At 35.5% G+C, this 12,427-nt stretch overlaps 1 protein-coding gene across 1 annotated transcript in view; it reads left to right on the forward strand.

The window, feature by feature from the left end:
* The first annotated feature begins 4,354 nt into the window (after positions 1-4,354).
* LOC132791493 (tyramine/octopamine receptor) overlaps positions 4,355-12,427 on the forward strand; it is a 37,698-nt gene continuing 29,625 nt past the window's right edge. The window contains exon 1 of the mRNA XM_060800434.1: positions 4,355-4,989. The gene's annotated coding sequence lies outside the window, so the exon portion shown is untranslated. The remainder of the gene's footprint in view (positions 4,990-12,427) is intronic.

The following is a 12,427-nucleotide window of genomic DNA, read 5'->3' on the forward strand; positions in this document are numbered from 1 at the left end:
ACATATAAAATACACGGAGTTTGGGTATAATTAAAAGAAGCAAGGCGCGATAGACTTTACCGCATTTTTCTGGCACAAATCTTTTATTAGCTTTTGCTTTGCAGCATTTTTTCACTTGAAATCCTCCGCCGTAAGCACATTTTTTTTATACCGCAATAAAAGTCAAGGAATTCTTAAAAAGCTCATCAGAAAAGCGGCGACTAACATGCACTTCCAGCCAGCGCAAACATTGGATATTAAAATAAAAAAATTTCAAAATTTATATGTTTGCAAGAAACAGCAAATTATTAAACAAAGTTTGATGTGCAAAGCAATTGTGTATTTGCCATAACAAACTTTGCTTTTAAATCCCAATTGTTGAAGTTTCTATAATGCGATTAAAGTCTTTGTATCGTGGTCCCTAGCAAATACGGCAGAGCATTAAATTGAATGCGAACAGTAGACTTTTCATAGGAATGCCGAGTAGTGGAAATAATCGTCCTCAAGTTTACAGTTCACAGCACTTCGACAGCCACATGGATGGCTATCTAAATAGCTTGGTAGGAAAAAACAATATGAAGGATATATGAATGTTGCCAGTGATTCCTTTTGAACTCGTTCCTCGTTTCTCGTTTTCCCTCAAATTGATTGAGTAGGGCATTTAAGACTCACTCACTATTGAAAGGCAATTTCATACTTGTCCCAATACGTGTGTGTTCACGTGCCAGCAAAAAATAAAAGAGAAGAAAACATTCAGAGACCAATGTTGAAATGTTGCGTATACGCCTCTTTAAGCAAAAGCTTCTAAAAGGTAAAAGCTGTTAAATGATGCAAAGCAAATTGGGTATAAACCCAAAGCCTTTAATAAACATCAAAATTTAAACTCGACCAATGAAATTCATTATCATTAGACTTAGCCAAAGTGTACATAATGTTCGAGTCAGGCTCATTACAATTTTGCTCCCGCTCCCAACTGCATCTTGTTAGTTAATTAATTCCTTAAATAATTCATGAACAAACTGAAAATGTAAGCCATTGTGGCAGGGCAGTAACAATATTCTGCCGCTTGTTACCACAGACACGGACACAATTGACAATGACCCCTAAGATTGTTTAGTAATTCTTACGTTACCTAACGTTTCGTGCGTCAAACTGACCTTCGTTGAGTGTGTGTTTAATGTTATTAAAGCCCCCTTAAATATGCAGCTTAATCGGCAAGTTATTATAGCCAAACCAGATGACTGAACCTTTTGTAAAGAAAGGAGCACAAAAAAAGAGTGTGTGCCAACTAATTGGCAGCTGGCCAACAATTGACAACTGCTGATGACAGAGACTAATGATGAGTTGGGTAAGGGTTTTGCTTCTGTTGACGCAGCCAACGAAGTCAAGCAGCAAATTTTGAACAATATGTTATAACTACATGAATGGAACTCATCAAAATATACCTTCAGAAATCATTTCCATATACATTTTACTCATGACTTCAATGTAGTCTGTATTATTACTTTATTATGCATATCGGTAGTTAAATAAAGCTTTTGTATGTTAAAGCCGAGCACAACAAAAATGTGTTTTGTCATCCCTGCCATCGTGTTTGTATATTGGCAAAAACTCATTGTAGGAAAAGGCACACAGCAACAAAAAAAAATAAAAGTAAAAATACAAATACGAAATAAAAGAAGGGAAAGCAAAATACTTTGGCATATCTGCATATTTCTGGTTCAATGCATCAGCAGAACATACAAACAAATGGAACAGCGAACAGACCAACAGATTATGCAGTGCAAAACACCAGCGACGTCGACGCCGCAGTCAACGTAGCTGTCTCTCTGAGAACGTTGAAGGAATCCAGAGGCAACGGGCAACTGGCAGCAAAACCAGCAGAAGCAGAGCATGCCAAAGATGCCAATTCATTTGTGCCATAAAGCACAGTCCCCACTACAACTACATTCATATTGTGTTCCACATTTACATACACATACATATGTATGTATTCAGTGCATTCAGTGTGTATCAATGTGAGTACATGTATGCTCAACTATCGATCTGTCTGTGGCAACATTGTAATTTGCAGCACTTTTCATTTGCTCATACCAATCGCGAACTTCAATAATCGCATTCTGTGCTAAAACGTGCAAATAAATTCGGAAGCTAGAAAACTACTTTAAAATGTATTGAAGTTAAAAGCATAGCTTGAAGAATTTCATAAACAAATTTAAGAGTAGTAATAATGACACATTTAAGAAATGTGGAATATAGAATAAAATATTGGAAGAATTAAAAAATAAATCTAGTTTGTTCAAATTGAAAGAAAAACACTTTATTTTAATACTTTTTATTTTAATAAACGTCACTTTAAGAATATCGAATACAAATAAATGTAAAAGCTAGAAAACCACCTCAAATTTTAAGAAAATTAAATGTATTTTGTCAGCTAAAAAATTGTAATAAATATTGCAATTCAAATTAAAAATAAAAATACTTCTCCACAGTATGGCAAAATGTTATTAAAGGCACTTTAAAAGTGACGAATTTAAACAGAATTTTTTTGTACAGATAGTTATAATTTTATTTTCTTTATAAAAGCCAAAATCAATGTGATGATACTTTTGGGAACACACAACATATAAAAATGCTTCAAAAGAATATATATGTATGTATGTATGAATGTTTCTCTTTTCGGCGCCATTGAACTGTTAATAACAAATGGTAGATTGAAAATTGTAACCCAAATGTATTACGCCCCAACTGTCAGTTATTCTTATTCGGTTTTCATTTTTTTTTTTTGTTGAGGATTTTTAGTTAGGGCAATTTGAAAGCAATTTCGGTTACTTTGTGGTGTTTGTAGTCATTTTGATGTTCATGTTCTTTTTGCATTTGTATCTCAATCTCTGGCAGAGCAAAAAGAAACGAAATATGTAAATTTTTATTACCCAAAACAGATACATTTTAATATCTTTTATGTTTTCATATATATTCCTTTTTTTCTTTGGCATAGTGAGTATAATAATTTGGAGCGACAGCAGCAGCTGGTCAGTCTGAGCTTTGGGCCATTAGATGAAAATAATGACCTACATATGAATCACACTTAGGGCTCTGGCCAAGTTATGAGTCCAACTGTCAGTTGGCAAAACTAAAACGTGTCTTTATGAAGAAAAACTGCTGCCTGCCTTACATGATGTTGTCTACATGTTGTGGTTACCCCAGTTTTTCAGATCTGCTCTAAGACTTCAGTCTAACTGTTTATTTGTTTTTGTACTGTCGAAAGTTTTACACTCACATTGTGTTGTCGTTGTCCGTCATTTTGGTTGAAGTACTGTCTGTGTGTTGTTATGTGACAATGTTTGTGTGTTGCAGGAAGGATAATTTGCTGTGACATGCAACTATTAAAACTTTAATTGGCGCCAGCCAGGAGCAACACAAAAAACCGGATAAACTTTGTTTCAAATTCTATGAGTGAACTTCCCACTATCATTACGCATTATGGCGACCTTCACATAAGTAACTTATAGTAGTCGCCTTACATAAAATAAATTCACTTTAAAAGCGACCTTTTTTTTTAATTTATTAAATGAACTTTCATTTGTAGTAGGGCATATCCCAAATCCAAAACAAGTTGACTTCTTCACAATTGGATTGCAATCAGAATTTCTTTATCTTGCATAACTCATTACCTTTTTTGGGGTGGATATAATGTCACATAACAAAATCATGCATATCGCATGGCGAGACAAACAAATGTCATACCACATGTTAGAACTCGACCTCAAACTCATATCTACCCATTTGCCATTCGAATTTCCCCAAAAAATATTCATTCAGACAAGAGCAGAGATAATTGTGTGCTGCACCATCAGGCAAAGCCGACAACTCAGTTTTCGTCCGAAATGCCATCATGCCAAGCAACTCCAATGAATGCCTAATGTGTTTATGATTTGTCATTGCCGTTACGCATTGTACGAATACTACTGCTGCTGCTGCTTTTTATTTTGATGACATGCAAAGCAATTTGTTAGCCCAACACTAACTCGACTACTACAACTCGTACTACTACCACTACTGCAAGTATTCGCCACATTAAAAAAAAATAATTGAGACCAAAAGTAGAAGCAGGCACAGATGCGGGTAACGAGAGTTTACAACAATGAATCAACAGTTTGGCATTGGCAGAGAGCCAATCAACACAAAGAGAGAGAGTGAGAGCGAGAGCAAGCGAAGAAGAGAGAGTGCGTGCACTGCTTTACCGACGCCGACGAAAGAGCTCGTTGCTTCGTATTGCCACTCGGCAAACAGTTTGTATTGTCGTCGGCAAACACATTGAAGTTTAAGGACGGCAACAGCAACTGCTGTTGTTCAGTTTTGCTTTCAACGTCGAGCCAACTGGACGCGTGTTCGCTCCGAGGAGTCTCGTCTCGTCTCGTCTCTACTTGTCTCTATATGTGTTTCGTGCGTGTGTGTGTGAGTTGGTTGCGTGTATGCCGACAATGCCGCAACAAACTTTAAGTTAAGCCATACACAAGTATCCAAAGTCAAAGTGAAAGTTACGCCATTGACAACTTTTAACTGCCAACGGGTAACGACAACGAGGCAACGAGGAGACAACTGACAATGGCCATTCAACTACAGGCCAACAACAGCCAGAGCGAACAATCCCAAAGGAATCGGGTTGCCATCGAGTCAAGTTGCCATTAGACGATCTCTTGTGGTCCAAGAACTGTGCAACTGCACTTTTGCTCATGTTTGATCTAATTACTTGTGTGCTTGTGTCTCTATATTTTTTTGCTGCCGCTGTTTTGGCCTTTGACCTAAGCCAATTCCAAGTTGCGTCGCAATGCTAAAACCAATTAAGCGAATTACGCTCGTGTCATAAATAAACTACAAACTATTATTAAACTCGCATAAAGTATTCGTGCAACACATGTTTCAACAAATTGAATTGAATTTCAAAGGCAAATTACATCGCAGCCGCAGGCTCTAAAAAGCGTCTAAAATTTCATAATTGAAAATCAGGTAAGCCAATCAGTGCATTAGAATTTTGCTTACGTTAATTACAAGTGATTCAATTAAAGTAACTTTGACACAAAATTTGTTTCAATCAATTTTATGCCTACGAATTTGATTAATTATTTTTGCCTCACTTTTTGGGTACAATTCATGTGAAAAGGTCAAACTGTCGTATATTCGTATAACAATTTGCGGTTTGCGCAGGAAGTCAATGTTTTGACAGTTCTCGGAATACGTATCACTAATTCCGAATACTAAATATATTAAATTCTGTTGAACTCTGAGATGGCTTTTAGGATTATTATTATTGTTTATGCATATCTATAGATTATTTTCGAATTTTGTTATAATTGGCTTGCAAATAGATTAGCAATTTCTTATTAAAAATAAACAAACTCATTTACTTGATTAAGATTACAGTAATTTAATTTACCATTAAAAGTATTAAAGTAATTAATAAATGTTATTGCTTCTGCATATCTATTGATTATTTTAAATTTTCGATTTAATTGGCTGGGCAAGAGATTAGCCAATTGCAGTTAAAAATAAACAAATTCGAATAATTAATTTGGTTTACTTAAATTGACAATAATTTAATCAGTTCCATTTGTATTAAGTATAAAAGTTATTATTATACTTATGATTTTGGTTTGCGATTTATTTAATTGCCAATAATTAAGCAGATTCCTATTAAAGGTAAACAAATTCAAATAAATTATTTGGTCAGTTGTAACTAGTAAATAATAAACGCATTTTATGTTTATTATACTACGAAATATACTTAATATTACATATATTGAATTACTTAATTCATCATTTTGTCTCATCATTATAGTTTGCTCGTCATTTGCAGCAAAAACCATAAATTATTCTCATTTAAATTCAAGGCTTTTACCCTTTTAGCATCATTATTTATTTACACATCTTTTTGGACAACCAATAAATCAAGAATTTATACGTTTCCTTTATGTTTATAGCCCCGCTTGTCATAATGCGAAATAGCTATTTAAGAGTTCTTTTAGATTTGCGAGTCTGTGCGGTATTCTAATTCAATTGTCTGCCATGCCCATAACATTAGATGCGATCATAAATTCCCAGCAAATATGAAACCACGGGATTCCATTCCCAAAACCCACACACACACACGCACACATATAAGGACACACGCGGAAGGAAAATGGAAAAAGTTGCAGCTGCTTTTGCTGTTGCTCCTAAGTGCGAGTCTTTATTTTATTTTAACACCTTTAATTAATTAAACAGCACAGCTCCCGTAAGTGCGGGTGCAGCCAGCTTCTAGGTGCTGTCAAGGTTGCCTCGGGGATTTGGGGGAAAGAGGGGAGAGAAGAGTGAAGAGTGTAGAGTGTAGAGGGAAACCCATCTGCTATTGGGTTCTGCTGTTCGGGGACAACTGTAACAACATTTGTGTCGTCTTTTAACATCATTATTTTGTTTCACCTTGGCGTGGCACACACAAGCTCTACAATCAGTCAGTGCCACACAGTCTACAACCCCACGAAAGTAACAGAGAAAGATAATATATATAAGAGAGAGAGAGAGAGAGAGAGAGAGAGCGAATGAGAGTAAAAGCTAAAGCTCAGCTCAGCCCCCCGATGCGTGTTAGCATTGCTCCCAGCGCGTGCCACATTTATACCAATTTAAAAAGTGCGCCACACTTCTGCGGCAGCCGCTTGATTATATATTTATTTGATTTTTGGCTCGCTGTTTTACGACAACGCTTGGCCAAAAGACTTAGCCTCAGTCTCATCTTCTTCTCATCCGCTTTCTTAGCCGCAATTCGCTGTCTCAGTATCAGTCCCAGTCTCTGTCTCAGCCTCAGTCTCCGTCTCTGTCTGGGTGCTTTATATGCGCTGTTTGTCTTGCCCACAGCATTTACATAAAATCTAATCAAAAGCCATGCACATTAACTGCCAACGGGCTCATCAAATTTTCAACATGTCTTTGCGTACTCGTTTTCGTATTCGCATTCGCATTCGTATGTGGCGTCTGCCGTTGCACTTAGTCAAGAGACCTGACTCACAGTTCTTTCTCCTCTTCGCTTCGTCCATTCAGCCTACCCTAAAAGCATATTTAATAATTCATCAGTTTGTCTGTCGCATCAACTGGCAACTCTTTATGTATTTTATTTGATTTTATTCTTTGTTCCCTTTGTTTGCCATAAACAAATGCAAGCGGTTAAGCGAGGGAATAAAAAAGCTGCAAACATTAAGGTTGGTCAAGGAATCGAATTTATGATACACTTTTTATAAATATAATGACGAGAAAACATTTCATATTGATTTTAACAAATTTATTCGTTTCTTGTAATAATGTGTTCAACAAATACTCAGGAATATATTTACACAATTCTGTTTACGTTAAAAGTTACAGTTTATCAAAAAAATTGATTTATGAAATGAATAAACGAATGACATTTTTGCAGCAAATGGCTTTTTATTAAACTAGGTAAAAATCACGAGCAAAAAAGCATATATTAAATGCACATCAAATTAATGCAGTTAGGCTGCAGTCGCTGTCTCTGTTCATGTCAACGCTTCGGCTGCGGCTCTGTTGTAATCAATTAAATATTGATATTTTTAATATTTAATCTTTTCAATTAAATTGCCAATGATTTACATGCATATACAATACACGTATGTAACAGCGGCAACGACAGCAATGGCATTTTTTTTTTTGGTCAAGAAGTTGTGAAAGCTGAACCGAAGTGAAACCAATGGGATTGGTTAACCGAAATGATGTTGTTGTATAAATCAATTAAAATGCCAATTTTAAAATGATTATAGATACAAATTAAGTTGCAAGGGCTTGTTGTGCTTGTTTTAAAGCATTTAAAAAAACCAGAGACAAACAATCAATTATAAATTGCATTTAAATAAATGCGTTAATCGTTATGTGAAATTAAGTATACGCACCATTGTATATTTTTTTATTTAGATAATCAAATGCGCTTTGCCAAAGACCATTGTAACTATAATGAAATCGACGCTCAATAATAATTCACATATTACGTATACGTAATAATCAAGGGTGTTCAATGAAACTAATTATATTGAATACATTTTTTATCATAGATATTCACTGAAAACCAGTAAAAATAACTTATATTTAATAAATCTCTTGCAACTATAATAATACTTAGCTTAACATACATTACGTATACGTAATAATCTAGGGTTTTCAAATACGTTTATACTGACATGAAATTTAATATTTAGCATAAATAAACATAAGTTTGTATTACTTGCAACTATATTAAAATCTGTGCTCAATAACACTTCATATATTACGTATACGTAATAACTAGGCGTATGTATTCATCAATCGTATTAAGTATACGCAGCATTGTAAATATTATCTTGGCTTAGATAATCAATGAAAACAAATTAAAATTAACTTATATGCAATAAATACTTGCATCTACAATAACATATTACGTATACGTAATAACCAAGCGTATTCAAATACTTATAAACTCAAATTCCAATCAATGCACACTCGTAAACAATTATGGTATTAATGGAACCCAGCTACACATTGTGCATGTTCAGTATGCGATTTCTGGCTGCACTCTCAGCGGAATTTGACGAAAAGAATGCATAGAATTATATGCAGCTAAATTCCCTAATTATATTTTGTGAATTGCGCATACGCCCCATCGAACCCATACAAAAATAATAGCATACGAATAACGAACAGAACAATTTCTTGTAGCTGCACAAATTGAGCTGCAATCAGCTCCATAAGCACTTATAGTAATCACGTGGTTAAAGAACGCAGTGCACAGAAAATAAAAAATAAAGAAAAATCAATCACAATTATAGTTAATGAACTACATGAGCATAAAAAATTGCACAATTGGTTAAGCAGAAATCGCACAGCCACTGCAATTGCAAACAGAAAATGGCCAAGCGCCGTAAATTACCGTAAATATTTGCATTGAGCATTTATTTTTTATAATTGTAATAAATAAATACGTATGTGCACGGTGGGGAAATGTTTTAATTTAATTGAAGGCCCGATATTGCCGGCAATCAATCTAGCAATCAATCAATCAATCCGCTCGTGTGATGACTGCCGAATTGTAAAGGACTTTGCCGGCAGAAACATTTAAAATACGGAAAAGAAAGAATAAAAGTAAAGGCAGTAGCAATAGCAGTAGCATTTGTCTGCCTTGCATAATAATGGGGCAGACTCCGTTCCGTTCGTTTGCTTGACTTCTTGCCACTGCTGCTGCTGCTGCTGCTTGTGGCAGCAGAGTACGTGCCACAGTTACAGAGCTCTCTCTCACTCTCTCATGTATCCATTTCACAGTCACTGCCGCATCGCAGATACAAATTAGCAAGTGTAGCGAACTTGGCAAACTTGCCGAAAACCGCAATGTTGGCAATGGCTGTCGATTGCATGTGCACTACCTACACCGCCCCCAAACCGCAGCCGCACTCTTTTTTTTATGGGTGTATGCACGCATTCAATTTCGGCATTTCCATTCTCTTCTCTCTGTGTGCTGCAGTTGATATGACAAAAAAAAAAGAAACAACAAATAGAAGAAGAATGTCCTTAGTTAAACAGAACCGCTTTTTGAATGGCTTTCGGGTATGTTGTTGGCGAAACAGCTCGAGGGGTTAAACGCAATGAGAGAAGAGAGCTTTTAACTATTTGTTGAATCTGCCTCAGCAATTTGCTTTAGACTTTGCCCACTCTGTCAACATTGACAAAAGTTTTAATTACAACAAAGCACAATCGTTTTACACAAACTCCCCCATTTTGAAGTCGGAGAAGGTCGGAGAGCCGGAAAAAGAGTAAACAATAAAGGCATAGCATACTTATGAGGGCTTTTCTGCTTATCAGGCAGTAAATTTCTTGAGTAAATGGAGCGTCCTGCATGTTAATTGAAAAAATAAACAGTAATGACAACTAGCCCATAATCCTTCTCCGTCAGCGTTCTCCTCCCATTCATTTCCTATTCAGTTGGCAGCTCTCAGAGGAGCTCAACTTTTTGGTCAGTCGCTTTTTTGTTTGCCCCAACTGATTTTGATAATTTGCATAATATGCTAATTATGACACACTTTTTCTCTTACATGAATCATCCATTTATAGCTGGCCCAAGCAAAATACAATTCTGCGACTTTCCCTCTCACACTCTCTTTTCATCCTTTTCTCGAATTGGTCCATGAACTTTGCTTTCGCTGTGCCACCCACAGATGTTTGTTGCTGCCACAGCTCAACGCGCACAATTTGCATTGCTGAGAATTTAATTTTCCCATTCCAACTGTAAGCTCAAGATAATGTATAATAATTAATACAGCGCTAACTACAGTGAAGATAAGCTAAAAGCGAAGCAAAGTATTTCAAGCCAACTTTAATTTTGAATTTTTGTTGTTTAATTTAAGGTTTTTTTTTCATTTTTCTTTAATGTATAAATATTTATTTTGTATTGTATTTCTAATATTTTCCATAAATATATTTATAGTAATTTTACTTATTTAAGGCTTAAGAAATGCTTTAAAAGCAGAAAGCAAGCTTATTTTGTAACCAACCCGTTACTTTAAAAGTAAAAGGAACTTAAGTGTTGTGAAACTGAGCCAAAAATTTCTTTAATGCCATCAAATTTCAGCTTGAGTTTCGCTTGAATGAAATAAAAACTGGAACTCAGACAGAAGGCAACAACGTTGACGACAACGACAACGAAAAGTACTTAAATGCTTAGCGCGCAACTTTAATATCATTGCATATCGTACTTGCTATTCACTGTACGTGTAGTTGCCGCATTCTGTGGCAGCTATAAGAAATGTTGCCCCATCAATCGCAGCCTTGCCTTTGTAGTTGCGAGACTTTTGTTGCCTGTTGGCAGCTGCTTCTGCTGTTGCTTTTTTGGCTGTATAAAATATTGGGGCACGGCGATGCTGAGCGTTCAAAAGCAACTCATCAGCCAGCCAACGTCAAGGCTTAACGTTTATATTTATGTGTGCGAGTGTGTATGTGCATATAGATGATATTATAATAATGTTGCAGATTTTATCGGCAGCGATTTTATGATTGCGTTTGGGCAAATAATAATCGGAGGCCGCCCATTTTAATTGCATACTTTGCAGCGCACGCACAAAAGTCAAGTGTGTTTATGGAATACGATTTGCATATATTATTTAGTACAACAGCTACACAACACTCTCAAAGTAAACATGTGCGCTTTATTTTAATTTGAAGCTTTTCCCACATTTTTCCAAACGTTTCTCAATGTTAAGCACACACTTTGCAGCAACACGTGCACTTTAATTTTCTGGTTGCCCCCTTACATTGCACCACGAACTGAGTTCATATGTTGAATGGCGGATTGCGAGTTGCAAATTGAGCTGGTGGGGCACGTAGCGAATATACAGCTGAGACTAGTATAGAGCCAACAATTTCATTTTTGGCCTACATTATACTCTGCTGACATCCGCTCTCAGTCCTCTCTCTATATTCACCTATTCTTATTCTCTGTTTTTTTCGTGCTCGGCCTATTTTGGGTTCTAAAATGCACAAGGTGCTTGAAGGCGATTCTAAAGTACTGCAAATGTCGTCTGCGTTCTTTGTAATGGCAATAAAAGAAATCTTTTGTTTTTTCACAAGCATAAATTTTAATTGCTTTTCTGTTAGAGTTGGGCAATTCAAATTTGTAAAGGTTGAGAATGAATTTGCTAGAAAAATACAGAACAATAAAATGTTTTTTATGTAGCTCTTACGATTTTAGAAATAAATTAAAACATAAATTCGAGCCATATCTGATTAACAACCTATCTTATATTAACACTGAATATTTCACTTGTAGCACATAAAATGAAGTAATAAAGAAGCAATCAAATTTTACTAAAATTTTTTGATAAATTTTGATATTTAAATTCTTTAGTTATGTATATTAGTAATCAATGTTAACAACTAATTTAGAGAAACATAATCTTAGCATAGCTGCTACTTAAATTAATATTTGTTTTTGTAGGAATCGTCAAAATGTAATTCAGTATTTATTACAGAAAGAAATTGTGCCAGTATTCCAATGAACGAAGTAAATGCATATCAGATCGAGAAAGAAATTGAATGATGACTAAGAAATCTTCCTCTAATATACCTACACATCAACAGTACTAATATTATATGTTAGTGTTAGTGTGTTCTTGTCCCACAAAAACAAAGGGAAACAAATCTTAAAAACAGAACAGCGTATTAAAATTCCCAAATACCAAAGCTCAGGTACTTGCACACCTTTGCAAAAACACATTGCTGACAGCTTTAAAGAAATTGAAAACTAACTCTCAACTCTTTTACCACCTAATGTTGGCACTTTGATAACATTCAGCCACAGAGCAAAGGTATAGATAGAGAGAGAGCAAGAGTGGTTATAACAAGAGAACGATACTTACGCCATTATTTGCACGTTGCTGACACATTT

This window comes from Drosophila nasuta, chromosome 3 (assembly GCF_023558535.2).
Source record: "Drosophila nasuta strain 15112-1781.00 chromosome 3, ASM2355853v1, whole genome shotgun sequence".
Taxonomy (NCBI): domain Eukaryota; kingdom Metazoa; phylum Arthropoda; class Insecta; order Diptera; family Drosophilidae; genus Drosophila; species Drosophila nasuta.